Source organism: Ursus arctos, unplaced genomic scaffold, assembly GCF_023065955.2.
Source record: "Ursus arctos isolate Adak ecotype North America unplaced genomic scaffold, UrsArc2.0 scaffold_4, whole genome shotgun sequence".
NCBI classification, from domain to species: Eukaryota; Metazoa; Chordata; class Mammalia; order Carnivora; family Ursidae; genus Ursus; species Ursus arctos.
The window spans coordinates 56,901,259-56,914,057 of NW_026623056.1; the positions used below are offsets into that span (position 1 = coordinate 56,901,259).

The following is a 12,799-nucleotide window of genomic DNA, read 5'->3' on the forward strand; positions in this document are numbered from 1 at the left end:
CTCTGTCTACAATTGTACAATGGTAGAAACACTTCTATACTTTTTAGAAAGTGCAACAATCTTGACATATTTTCCCCACTTAGGTCCTGAGGTAGAAATGATATTTAATGAAAGGTCACAAATGCTTTTAGTGACAGAGTATATGGAGAGGATTCGCATAGAAAGGACACTTGCATAGATTTTTACTATATCTTGGTAATCTTCTTTAGGACAAAAAAGAAGTTTGTCGGAACTTTAACCCATTCATTTGAAAGCCCTTTCCAGGATTATGCCTATGAAGGGAAGAATATGAGTTTCTCTCTTCTGATATGTTTTAGGACTAGTAATGGTGGCTAAGTGAACTTTATCAGGAAAGAGGGGAAAGAAAAATCCACAGCTGACTTTGAGAGAAAATGGTTCTTCGAGCACTTAAAATTCAAGCTATTTTTCTCAAAACAGAAAGGGTCAAAATCACAGAGTCTAGATTTAGTTATGCAATGTAAGAATAGAGAGCTCCATTGCTTTTACTTCAACTAGAATTATGAAGATTGAAGGGTCCTTGCCTTGTCAAGCACAGCTGCCAAGATGCCAAAGAACAGCTGCAAGATGCCTTGGATTATTACTGTTGTGTGGCAGTGGCTGCACTGGATAATACGCGGACAGAATGCTGAAAGGACCACTTTCCAGATCTGGAACTCATTATTTCAAACATTATTTAATAAGAAGTTACGAAAATTCGCAACTAACCTACTCATTATTACTTGTACCACCTAACTAAACCACCCGTGCTTGAAAGCACGAGCCAAATCAGTCTTTTCCTGAAATTGTTTTAGCTATTTATGCAGTAGGCAGGAATCTTGCTTGCTACGGCAATCAGAAAACAAAATCGTACTTTATAAACTTTTAAAAATATGACAAATACCTCAAGACGTGATGTGTTGCAAGATTAAAAAAACTAATTCTAAAATTACCGCTTTTGATGGCTAAGTATTTGCACATAACCTTGACCGCTTTAGTGTATATACTGGTTTCTGCTTATATAAAACCTCTCTCTCAAAGGTGATTTTATCCCATCAGTTCTCACCATGAGTGTGTAAATACAATGATATATACTAATTATAAGATGGAGAAATAACAAGAGAGGAAAGATGCAAGCTGAACTGGAGCCAAAGACCTCTTGAAGAGCTAAGAGGCAGGCATTTGCAAAAGATGAGTGACTATTAATAATTTCCGATTTAATTGAGATAGTTTTGTTCAATGTTCATTGACATTATTTTGAAATAGATGAGAAATTGATATAATGTAACCACATACGGTCCACTTCATAAAAAAACAGCGATCGCAGCAATGTCAATTTATATTGTGTAAGAAAGTAAAGGTAGTTGAACACTAAAGTGGGTTATTGAGTGAAGTTATATAACATTCTTCCCCTGAGGTTTCATTATATAAGAAAACAGCCATCTGTCTTGGAAATTGTGGGTATAGAAGATTACATTAGGAAGCTTCTCTGAATTTTTTGGCCTTTTAATTTTGTGAAATAGTTCAAAAGAGTGAAATGCCATAGAGAGAGACACCACTGAATAGAGAAAGAGACGTTTTTGAAATGATTTTTCAAAAATCACTCCCACCCAAGGGTATCTATGAAGTGTTCAAGGCCATGGTTTCTTTACAGGAGTTTTCACTGTGAGCAACAAGAGAGTCAGAGAAGTTTGCCTTTGATGCCCTTGATGCCAAACACTATGGTTCATTCGGTCAGGGGAAACAGAGATGAAAAAGCCTCAATTCTGGCATCCAAGGACTCACTGGTCTATTTGGAGAGAAGACATATGTAAATAAATAAGATACAAATAGCCTGGTGAGAACAGCACAGAAGTTTGCAAAAGGGTCATAACCAGGGATCATGAGTGAGTTGTTTTCCGGCTAAAGAAAGGGTCTGGAAAAGGAAAACAAATAAATCTGAATTTTGGCAAATGACCAAGAATTTTCAGGTAGAAGGAAGGACATCCAGAGCTAAGTGACAACAGAGAGGAAAACTGCATGTGTGAGGTGAGTGTGAGAAGTTCCCTACTTGAAGCATGGCTGGCCCATGGGCAAGGTGGAGTGGTGGGAAGGAAGATGGAGCAGAAATCCAGATAAACAAAGGCTAGATGAGTGAGCTAAATAGTTTGACTCGCTCCCAGAAGGAAATGGGAAGCCACCAAAGGATTTTAAGCGTAGGACAGAACTAATCTCTAAAATTAATTTGGTGACAGTATGGGACAAATGACTCATGGGGGTAAGGCTTAGTCCAAGGAGATGAGGTTAAAGGCACTTAAAAAGGTCCAGGCCAGGCATATTGAGTTCAAGTAAGTTAGGGGATGATCAGGAAAGTAGATTCAAGAGACCCATCAGATTGATTGAGTTTGGCTGGGTATGCAGAAAAATTTTACAAAAGGAATCTGGGCGTTCCTCTGACGGGGTATGGAATATAAGAGACTTACACATTCAGGGGAGAAAAAAGATGAGTTTAATTGTGAGCCTGTTGACTGGACCTAGAGGTCATTCATCTGTCCATATGGTGATCTCCAGGTATGTTGCTTGATGCAGAAGAGAGGGAAATTTTCCCAAGTCCAAGTCCCACAGGGCTATACAACACGACTTCCCTTGCACTAGGTCATGGCATTAAATAACACTGTATCACAAAGTGAGGAATTCATTCCCTTTTCAGTGTTCTTTCCCTTTGGCTGAAGCCCTTGAGAGAGTTGCTGTTTGTTGGAGATTTGTTTTTAACTTCTGCTATCTCCCTTATAAACAGAGGGGAAGTTGGCCTTAAGCTCAAGGCTTTTAGCTGGCAATAAATACCTGATAGATATTTAATGAGATCACTACTTTTTTTGTTGTTGTATTACTTTTTTAATCATTGCCTATTATTTGTGAAGTAATATTGATTTTACACTAACTGCAGTGATAAGAAAATTATAATTTATTTATATTTTAAGATCTGATTCAAATTAAAGAGAAATTATGTAAAGAAGTAATGTAGTATGAAAGTATGGAAAACTTATGAAGGCAGTATGTGTTGGGACTTGGACACATAAGAGAACCATTAATAGGCAATGTTAGAAAGGAGGGGTGCCTGGGTGGCACAGCGGTTAAGCGTCTGCCTTCGGCTCAGGGCGTGATCCCGGCGTTCCGGGATCGAGCCCCACATCGGGCTCCTCCGCTATGAGCCTGCTTCTTCCTCTCCCACTCCCCCTGCTTGTGTTCCCTCTCTCGCTGGCTGTCTCTATCTCTGTCGAATAAATAAATAAAATCTTAAAAAAAAAAAAAAAAGAAAGAAAGGAGATTAGTCCTCACTTTCGAAATAACTGGGACCCATCATCTCATTTGAAGGTAACTGAAACCACAGTAGATAATGATATTATTTTATAAGAAGGTATAGGAAGGATTCCTAATACTCATGGATGCACTTCAGTGAGTCTCCTCATTGAAAAAATTATCTGCAAATATTTCTATCTATGTGAATTATTTTTCTGGGAAGAAATACCATAGTTGTTTGTTTCTTTTTGTTTTTAGATTCTCAAAGGGATCTTTGACCAATGGAGAATAAGAAAAATGGCAGTGAATGGAGAAGAGAGCTAAGGATAGACAGGTGAAGAGGATCACCAAATGAATGGAGAAGTAAAATTCAAAGACAAGCTGGACCAAGAGAAACTGTCACTAACTTTCTTCAAGAGCAAGAAAGTTACCTTTGAGTCTAAAGGAAGAGAAGGCATGGATAGTTAATAGTTAACTTTGTCAATTACTCCTACATAGCTTAGCAAGCTAGGGTTTCCGTGATCAGTAGCCTCTGGTTTAAAAATATGATGACAGTGGCCATAGGAGCTTCATGGGGTGGTAGGGGTGGAAGTCAGGGTATGGTGGGAAAGGAGTTAATAGGAGGGGGGGAGATGATAGCAAGAAATAAAAATTAGTTTTCTTCTAAAAGCTGAGAAAAGGAGTGAATAAGACTAGATAGAGGGTTGTTCAGGATCATGACAGTCTTTTTTTCTATTTGCTTGTTTTAAGGATGAGAGTGATATGATCTTAATAAACTTAATCAATGGAGTCATTACATAAGGAAGAAGTTAAAGTTGCAGGTGATAAAAGAAATGATTAATGAGCAAGGTTCAGATTGGAATGGGGCAGTTGTAGGATCCAGAGCAGAGGGGGGTCAGCTTGACTACAGGATTGGAGCAGAGGAGAGTAGCTGAGCAGCCAATTATATAAAAGTTGGAGGAGGGGAGGGAGCTTCATTCCTGGGAGTGTCTGAATTCCTAGTAAAGAAGAATCATCCTGAGAACAAAGGAGGCAGGGACAGAGACAGAGCTATGAGAAGGGTGGCAAGCTGTGCTGAGGCTGCTTTGGAGAACTAGAGAGAACGCCAACCACTGGTGAAAAATGCCAACCACTGGTAAGAAAAGCTTTGATGAGAGGTTGTGTCCAAATGACATTAGAACTAAGACTTTACGGTGGCATCAATTAGAAGAGCTTCAAGGAGTGCGGGCAGCAGTGCTTAGAGCTAAGAATTAGGAGGCTGACCAAAGAACTCATACAGGTCTGGGGCTTTGTAGGAAAACACACTGTCCCTATTCCTAGTGTTGCTGGTTCTCTCCCTCACTAGGTTCTGAAATGCTATCCCCCACCAATTATTAAATGACTTTGCTCCCATAGTTGCTGGTTCAGTTTCATTGATCTAATTCCATTAATGTTCCCATTTTAAAAACAAATCTCAATGGCCTGCTCTAGCTACTTTTTATCCTCTTCCTGAAAGAGCTATTTTTTACAGAGTTTTCACTTCCTCACCTCCCATTCTTTCCTTTTTCCTCATTATCTTAAATTAAAATTTTTTCAGATTTGTGTATAAAATTTTATTTAGTATTTTGAATAACTGTGCACATAACTCAAAGAAATTAAAGTATATAGAAAACTTTATCTCCCTCTTATTATTGAACCCTACTGCTCAGTTTTCCTCTCTGTAGGCAAACACTATTATCCATTTTTTTATATATGACTTCATACATAGGTTCATTTTTCTTTGTTCTTTAATAAATGATAATGTACCATGCACACTGCATTGCAATTTTTTCTCTTTAATATATTTTGAAAATCTTTTCACGATAGTACATAGAAAGTTGCCTTAATAATTTGAACAGCCCGATAGTATTCCATTGAATGAATGTACATAGTTTATTTGGCTTGTTTTCTATTCACAGGTACTTATTGCGTTCAATTGTTTACCTGTATAAAGAGCTGTGGGGAGTAACTTGGAACATAAATGATCTTTCCTAAGTGCAAATATATCTGTAAGATAAATTCCTTGGACTGGAATCACAAGGTCACCAGTTTTTGTTCAATCCTTATCGGTCAATCTTTTATCACCACCATTTCAACTGAAATAGCTCTTATCAAGGCCAAATAAAATTTCAAGGTAATTCTGTGTCTTCATATAATTTAACTCTTCTGTAGCATTGAACATAGCTGATCCTCACTTCTTCCTTCTTAAAAATACTTTCTACTTCTGGCTTCCATGATACTACACCCTTCTGGATTTCTTCCTATTTCACTAACTGCTCCTTCTGTTTCCTTTTTTGGCTCCTACTCTTTCCAGTGTCCATATTTTGGATTGTTCTAGAGCTCTTTTCTCAGTCTGATGCTTTAAATACATTTTCTCCTTAAATCATTTCATAAAGCCCCATTGTTCTAAGTATCATTTACACAATAGTGACTTAACACATTTTTACCTCCAACTCTATTCCCCTGAGCTCTGTCCCAACTACTCTTGTGATGCTTGCATCTGAAGATCTAATAGGCTGCTCAAAACTTAACTGCTTTTCCTTATTCTTCCCATATCAGTTGGTGACAAGCACACACTTTCAGCTGCTCTGATTATATATCTAGGCATGAACCTTGATTCCTTTCCTCTGTCAGCAGCCACATCTCATACGTCATGAAGTCTTGTCACCTTTACCTCCAAATATATCCAGGATTTGATATATCCACTGCTATCACTCTGGTCAAATATGAGGCTTGGAAACTAGTAGCTTCCTAATAACCTCTTTTCTTTCCCTCTTATCTTTACAAAAAATTATTTCAACACAATAGCAAAAGGATCCTGGTAAAACTGTTCCCCACCAGAAATGCTTTAATGGCCTCCTATTGTACATAGAAGAAAACAGAGACTCCACACCATGGGTTAAAAGGCCACCTATTACTTCTGAGAGAAGAAAACACCACCAAGAAATTGGAGAAATTATTAGATCAATACAGTCCCCCTGCTTAATTTTTTATCTATTTATTTATTTTAAAGATTTTATTTATTTTTTTGACAGAGAGAGAGACAGCCAGCGAGAGAGGAAACACAAGCAGGGGGAGTGGGAGAGGAAGAAGCAGGCTCCCAGGGGAGGAACCCGATGCGGGGCTCGATCCCAGAACGCCGCCGGGATCACGCCCTGAGCCAAAGGCAGACGCTTAACGACTGAGCCACCCAGGCGCCCCAGTCCCCCTGCTTTAATACTTATGTGCACTCATTAATATAATTTTGCTTATTTATTTTCGGTCCTAGGCTCTGACATTTCTCTTTGCACCTTTTCAAGTGGAAGTAATCATTTCTCTTTTTTTTTAAGATTTATTTATTTCAGAGAGAGAGAGAGTGGGGGTGAGGTGAGGAGGGACAAAGGGAGAGGGGGAGAGAATCTCAAGCAGACTCCCTGCTGAGCATGGAGCCCCTCACAGGGCTAGATCTCACCCCCGAGATCATGACCCTGAGATCAAACCCATGCGGAAACCAAGACTCGGGCAGTTAACCGACTGCATTGCCCAGGCACCTCTCAAGTGGAAGTAATAATTTCCATTACAGATGCCAGTTCTGAGTTTCCCTACTGCACTTCAGGAGTTCCTCACTTTCAGAGCAGAAGTATTTCTTGCCTGTCTAATTTAAGGCTGAGGGAATGGAAAAGCAAGGTTTCTCACTGTGGGGTACAGGAACTATGGTTCTATATCAGATCACTACAGATGCTTCCCTAGGGGTCTCAGGACTCCATCACCTAAGGATTATTAGTGCTTTCAGTTAACAGCAATCAGGAAGCAACAAATGACATCTTGGCTACTCTGCCTCAAACAGTATCCCTCCCACTTCTTAAATTCATATTGAAAAAAAGAGAATCCTGCCATGGCCTTTTAAATATTACCACATCCATGTTGTTTTACACTAGCCATTTATTACTAATATACCAGAAAGTGCCCTTTAAAAATCTTTGAAGTGATTTCAGTAATAGTTAATCAAAAGGGACCATATGCTTAGTAGATAAGAAAATTCAAACTATCACTCCTCTCATTTCCAGTTAAGAATTATGTTGTAATTTTGCAAGTCTTCTAAAAGAGATATGCACCCAATTCTAGACTAAAAGCAAAAAAAATAAATAAATAAATAAAATAAAAAAAAATGCTAAGAAAGTTGTGGTATATTATTTTTATCAGCAGCTTTATGATAGTCTTTATAAGAACAATATGCTTAAGAATTTTATAAAACGAGTTAAGTAATACATTTATTGTTTAAAACTGAAAAAGCTGCCTTTACAAATGTGCTATTCCTCAATCCCAGGCATCTATAAAACTTGCCTGAGATAAAGTCAGGCATTATTCTTTAAACCTTCCTTCCAACAGAGCTCATTATATACTGCTGAAAGGGAACACACACTTGATATAACTACGCTCATTAGCTCTGTAATAAGCCTCAGTGGACCAGGCTTGACAAATGACTCATTCTGATCATAGGAGGTGTGGGAAAATATATTAAAATATCTTGGACAAAGTAAGTTTTTTCACATCTGGGAACTCCTAAGCTGATATCAGGCAAGTATAACATTTGTTCTAGAAACATCTGAGTTTAATGAACAATCTACCTAAAGCATAGAAAAACACTTCTGATCGGAAATAGTGAATAACTACTTTAGTTATCAAGAGCAACGGTGACACACAGATTTGAATGGGGTGGAGCAAGAACGACCCTTGCCTTGGAGGAGACATACAGTGATGATGCTCAAACCTGCCTATGAGTTTGGAGAGGGCCAGAGGGAAAGAGGAGGAACAGCAATTGTAAGCCCAGAGGGATGGAGAGGCTTCCTCAGATTAGCTCTGTGTCTTGACACTCTCACTCCACAGTGAAAACCAGCTCAGAGTCCAGTCCTCCTTCATCAGCAAATACATGGACAAAAGGGGCAACTCAAACTTAAGGATTTAGATTTTTGATCACTAAATCAAATTTCAAAGATTTGTATATAAATGGAAACAGAGTGAAACCCATCTTGAACTTGTTTCATTTTCCTGGCTTTTGGTATAGTACACCCACTAAAATTTAGTCAAACTGCAATGATTACATAGATATTCCAGAAAAAAATGGTATGAGTAGCTGGTGACTCTTCCTGCTTATGTCATCTTAAATGCTCATTGAACTAATCAGCTTAACTATATTACCATCGTCAAAGTGCCGGGGAAATACTTTACATGCAGAAAACGAAGTCTTCTCAGGTTTCTTCCAAAGTGCGTGGAAGTGCATCCTTAGCTCTCCTCCAGTGCGCTATCGGGGGCCGCCTCTTTCGTGCAAGTGGATGTAACCCAAAAGCCCCATTCGGCATTTGAGGCACCCAAAATGCTCTTCTCCGTATATATTCTCTCCTCATCTCCCGCGTTTCATTTCCTAACTTTCCGCGCTCACAGACGCGGCTTTCCCAGCCCCTTTGGGGACCGGAACCCTGAATATCAACCCTCATTCAGACCCCCTTTCTCCTTTGCTCAACCGCCCCCCCAACAGGAACTCGCCTGCCTTTGCCGGGCAGGACCTGCAGCCGCCCAGGCACCTGGCGGCCGCGAGGTGGAAGCTCTCTCCTGCCCTTTACCTCAGTGGGTCGTACCCGCGGGAAGTCAAGTTAGAAAACTGCAACATTATTTTTTCCCAATCTACGCCTCCTCCCGGCTCCTCACATTTCTCTAACCATTCCCCCCAGAATCATCCCACCGGGGGATGGATGCGAAGACTCTACTGTCCTTCCAGTGCCGGATTCTGGCCGGTGCCCGGTCTCTCTCCACCCCAGCGACTCCTCAAGGTAGGAGCGCCGGAAGCCGGCACCCTAAGTGGGGTGTCGCGGACTCCGACCGCCACCCCTCGCCCTTGGGCCTAGGTCGGGCCCCTCCCTCCCAGCCTGGAGCACCTGCTCCGCCCAGAATCACTCCCGCCCCCCGCAACTTCGCCCCCAGGGAGCAGAGGTAGCTGGCTGAGTGGGGAAGGGCAATTCTTGAATTCCAGCGCTGCTCGTTCACCCCAAAGAAGTGTCGGAAAGGAATCAGGCTCCAGCCCCGCAGAGCTTCCTGGCCCTCCCGCCGAGGACGGACACTGCCCGGGGCTCCCCCGCTCCGCTTCCCCACTCGCGCTCCGGGCTCCGGCGAGACCGGCACACTCACCGGGAGCGCTGGCCCGCAGCAGTCCGGAGCCGGGAAGGCGGCGCTCCAGGTCCGGGCGCGCGCGGGCGGGGGCCACCGCGCGGGGCGCCGGCCGCTGCCGGGCGGACAGTAGCGCGTCCGGGCTGCTCTCGGGGCCGCGGGCTGGCTGCTCGCCGCGGGGCTCGGGGGCCGCGCCCGGCTGGGTCCGGAGCGCGGGCGGGCCGTCGCCAGAGGCTCGCCACCACCCCTAACACTCCTTTCCTCCTGCCTTCATCTCTCCCTTCAACACCCCTTTCTCATCTTGCTTCTCTCACTTTTCCCCCTTCCTCCCTCTTCTCTCAGCCGTCCCCTCCCTCGGCTGGCACTGGTGCGTGGTGAAGGGCGGGGGAGGGAAGAAGTGCCGTCTCTTTAACTTGACTGATACCTTGGAGATTATCTCTTCATGGAATCTGGAAATGACGTGAACACCTGTCCGAAAACATCTAGAATAAAACGACTTTAGTTTCCTTTTCCTTTTGGTTCTCCTTCCAAGTCAGTCTCTCTCTGTGTCTCTTTTGATTGAGTGGCTAGGAATGAGGCGAAGTCAGATGAGGAAAGCCAAGAGGGAGTCAGAGGCAGCCGTCTTCAGAGTGGGATCGAGAACCACCCTTTGAGTGCGCCCAGAGATCTGTTTACCCACAATTTCACAAAGCAGGCATTTCCTCAAAAAATGAGGTAGGGGGAAGGATGACAAAGGAGATAGGCAGGGTAATGGGACCTGAGTTTTTTCAAGGCTTTATTCCAAGGCATCCATTGTGGTTTATTCTCCAGGTTCTTAAAATCCGTCTCTGGTGTTTTGATCTGAATGTGACCTTGAGAAAATACTTGACCTTTCTTGTTGCTGGCCTTAAATCATTTTTCCAGACTAATGTTTTATAGCCCAGGAGACAGTCTCTTCAGCTGTAGCCTACCAGGAACTCCCCTAGAAACTGGAGCGCTTCTTGGAGAGTGGCAGTTCTCCAGCAGTGGAACAGGTCTCCAAAGCGAGGAATGGTGGGACAGATTTTTTTTTTTTTTTTTTTTTTGTACAGAGAACCACCCCCACAGTTGACAGATTGTCCCTCCCAGGACTGTTTCACCCTGGGACAGCCTTCTACATCCTTTTACCCAGAAAGGAACTCTTGATACTGAAGATCCTTTCTGCTCTCACTTTGCAATACTTTCTGCCTTCCAAAGACCATCTACTTTATAGATAAAACCTGTATTTTCCAGCCCAACTTTCTTCTGTTGGTGAGGTCATCTTTGTTCTTTGGAATCACATATTTAAATGATATATTGTATAAAAACACGAAACATAATGCTCGGCACTTAGTCGTCAAGAAATGTTAGCCAAATCATTATGAGTAATGATTTCCGATTATCGTTGGAATTTATCTCATGTTTTTATTCTTTCACATAATTCTGAAACAAGGGAACTTGATTCTTGGTGCCATGATTTGCACAGTTTCAGCCCTCATCCCTTATAAATATATGACTACAGGTAATAGCTACTCATTTAGGAAAGCATAGTGAAAATAATCACAGAGGAAGTCAAGATTTATAGCTTTCCTACTAGAACACAGTAATTTCCCCAGAAGATATAATATTGACCACCTTGATTTTACACTTGTATCCAGAGTAATTTGTAACAAATATTGTAGATGACAGAGAGTCCAAGGTTATGCCACCTCAACAAACAGACGGGGAAGTATCCACCTTCTACACAGAGAGATGCTTCCAGATGCCGTGTGTGGCCTTGTGCAATTGGAGTTATCAATTCTAAAGTACACCAGGGGAATAAATGAGATATATTAAGTGAAGATGGGGGAAAGACTTTACCTACGATACAAGGGGAGATCTAAGGTTTCAGTTGTTCCTGATATTGCAACTGCAGAAACAAATTCACGTAGGTATCAGTGATGAAAATGTACCTTGCATGCTGCACAAGATGTTGTACCCCAGAGATATTCCATTTGCTATTCAGTTCACAGACACTTAAACCCAGTTGGCAAGACACAATCATAGCACTCAGTGAGGGTTACTCTGAGTAGCTAGAGGATGAGTAAGTAGGCTGCTTCCTTGGATATCCTACTACATCTTAGAAGCCTGAGTCTCAGTGAGAGAAAGACCAGAAGCTCAGTCAGTTATTAAGTTCACTGCTTTTAGTTTATTTAAGATGAATTGAATCATCACAGACAAGTTCTTTTCAAAAGTTTAGATGAAAGATCCAGAAAGTGTCAGTGCTTAAAGATCTTGTTTATTTTTAATCTTAAATATGCAGGGACATGTATTAATAGGCAAGATGCTAATAGTCTATTTCTTGAGATTTTGCCAGAAAGGAGATTTTCATTAAGGACAAATTACACTATTTTGATACTATTGATTGATCTCAGTTTAAGACTAAGTTGAAGCTCCCTTGTTCCTTTCAATTAGGCTGACTGCACTGTTTTAATAAACTGCAAAAGCCAGACATAAAGTGTAAAATTAAGGAAAAAGCTGAAAAGTTGTAAAAAGATATAAGTGGTGTAGATAGAATTAACACAAATAGTGCAGGAATACATAATGTAACCTGCCTTTAATGGCTTATATTTTCCTTAAGTTATTTGGTTACCTACAGAAGATAAACCTGACCTCATAAACCTCACGAGTAAGATCCACTGACTCATTCCATCACATCAAAAAGTCACTTTTTAGGAGCATTATTTTAAGTACTGCTTTTTCTATTTTGGAAAAAACACTGCAGAGTAAAATGAAAACTCATAATGCAAATTAAAGCAATCAAATAAGCAACCTCTCCCTAAGTTTATGGGAAAAATGTTTTATTTTTTGCATAATAATTTAGATTGACTTCATTCATTCATTAAATTCATAAGGTAATTGCTCAGTTCTTTTGAAAAGATGTCAAATAAAAAGGTATTTATTGAAGAGGTTGAATACATATAATTGAACAATTCCATAACACATAGGGGAACACTTGATTGGGAAATAATCCCTATTATAAAATAATGCTTATTTTCTTGTTGGCAGACAGTATGCCTAGGCAACTCTCAAGAGAATACTATAATATCTAAAACACCAACAGAAAAACTGGGTTCATAGTTTAGATTGGTTCTTTTATATGTAAATCATTAAAATTCTCATTCTAGTTAGTTAAATTCATGAGTTATTTCCCAAACAGGTACAATATGATACGACAGAAAGACCACTTAACCAGAAGGTTGCAGGTCTGTCTCTCTGGAACAAACTTACCATAAGTGAACTGGGCACAGTTAGTTTATTGGGCAGAAGAGTAGTGAACAAGATAAACATAAACACTTAAATGATATTCTTATCTGTTGCCAAGTTG

The 12,799-nt window shown here is 40.9% G+C and overlaps 1 protein-coding gene across 1 annotated transcript in view; it reads right to left on the bottom strand.

Moving 5' to 3' along the window:
• Positions 1-9,526, bottom strand: part of HTR1F (5-hydroxytryptamine receptor 1F) — a 142,010-nt gene extending 132,484 nt beyond the window's left edge. Inside the window, exon 1 of the mRNA XM_048215006.2 lies at positions 9,457-9,526. The gene's annotated coding sequence lies outside the window, so the exon portion shown is untranslated. The remainder of the gene's footprint in view (positions 1-9,456) is intronic.
• Positions 9,527-12,799: the final 3,273 nt, after the last annotated feature.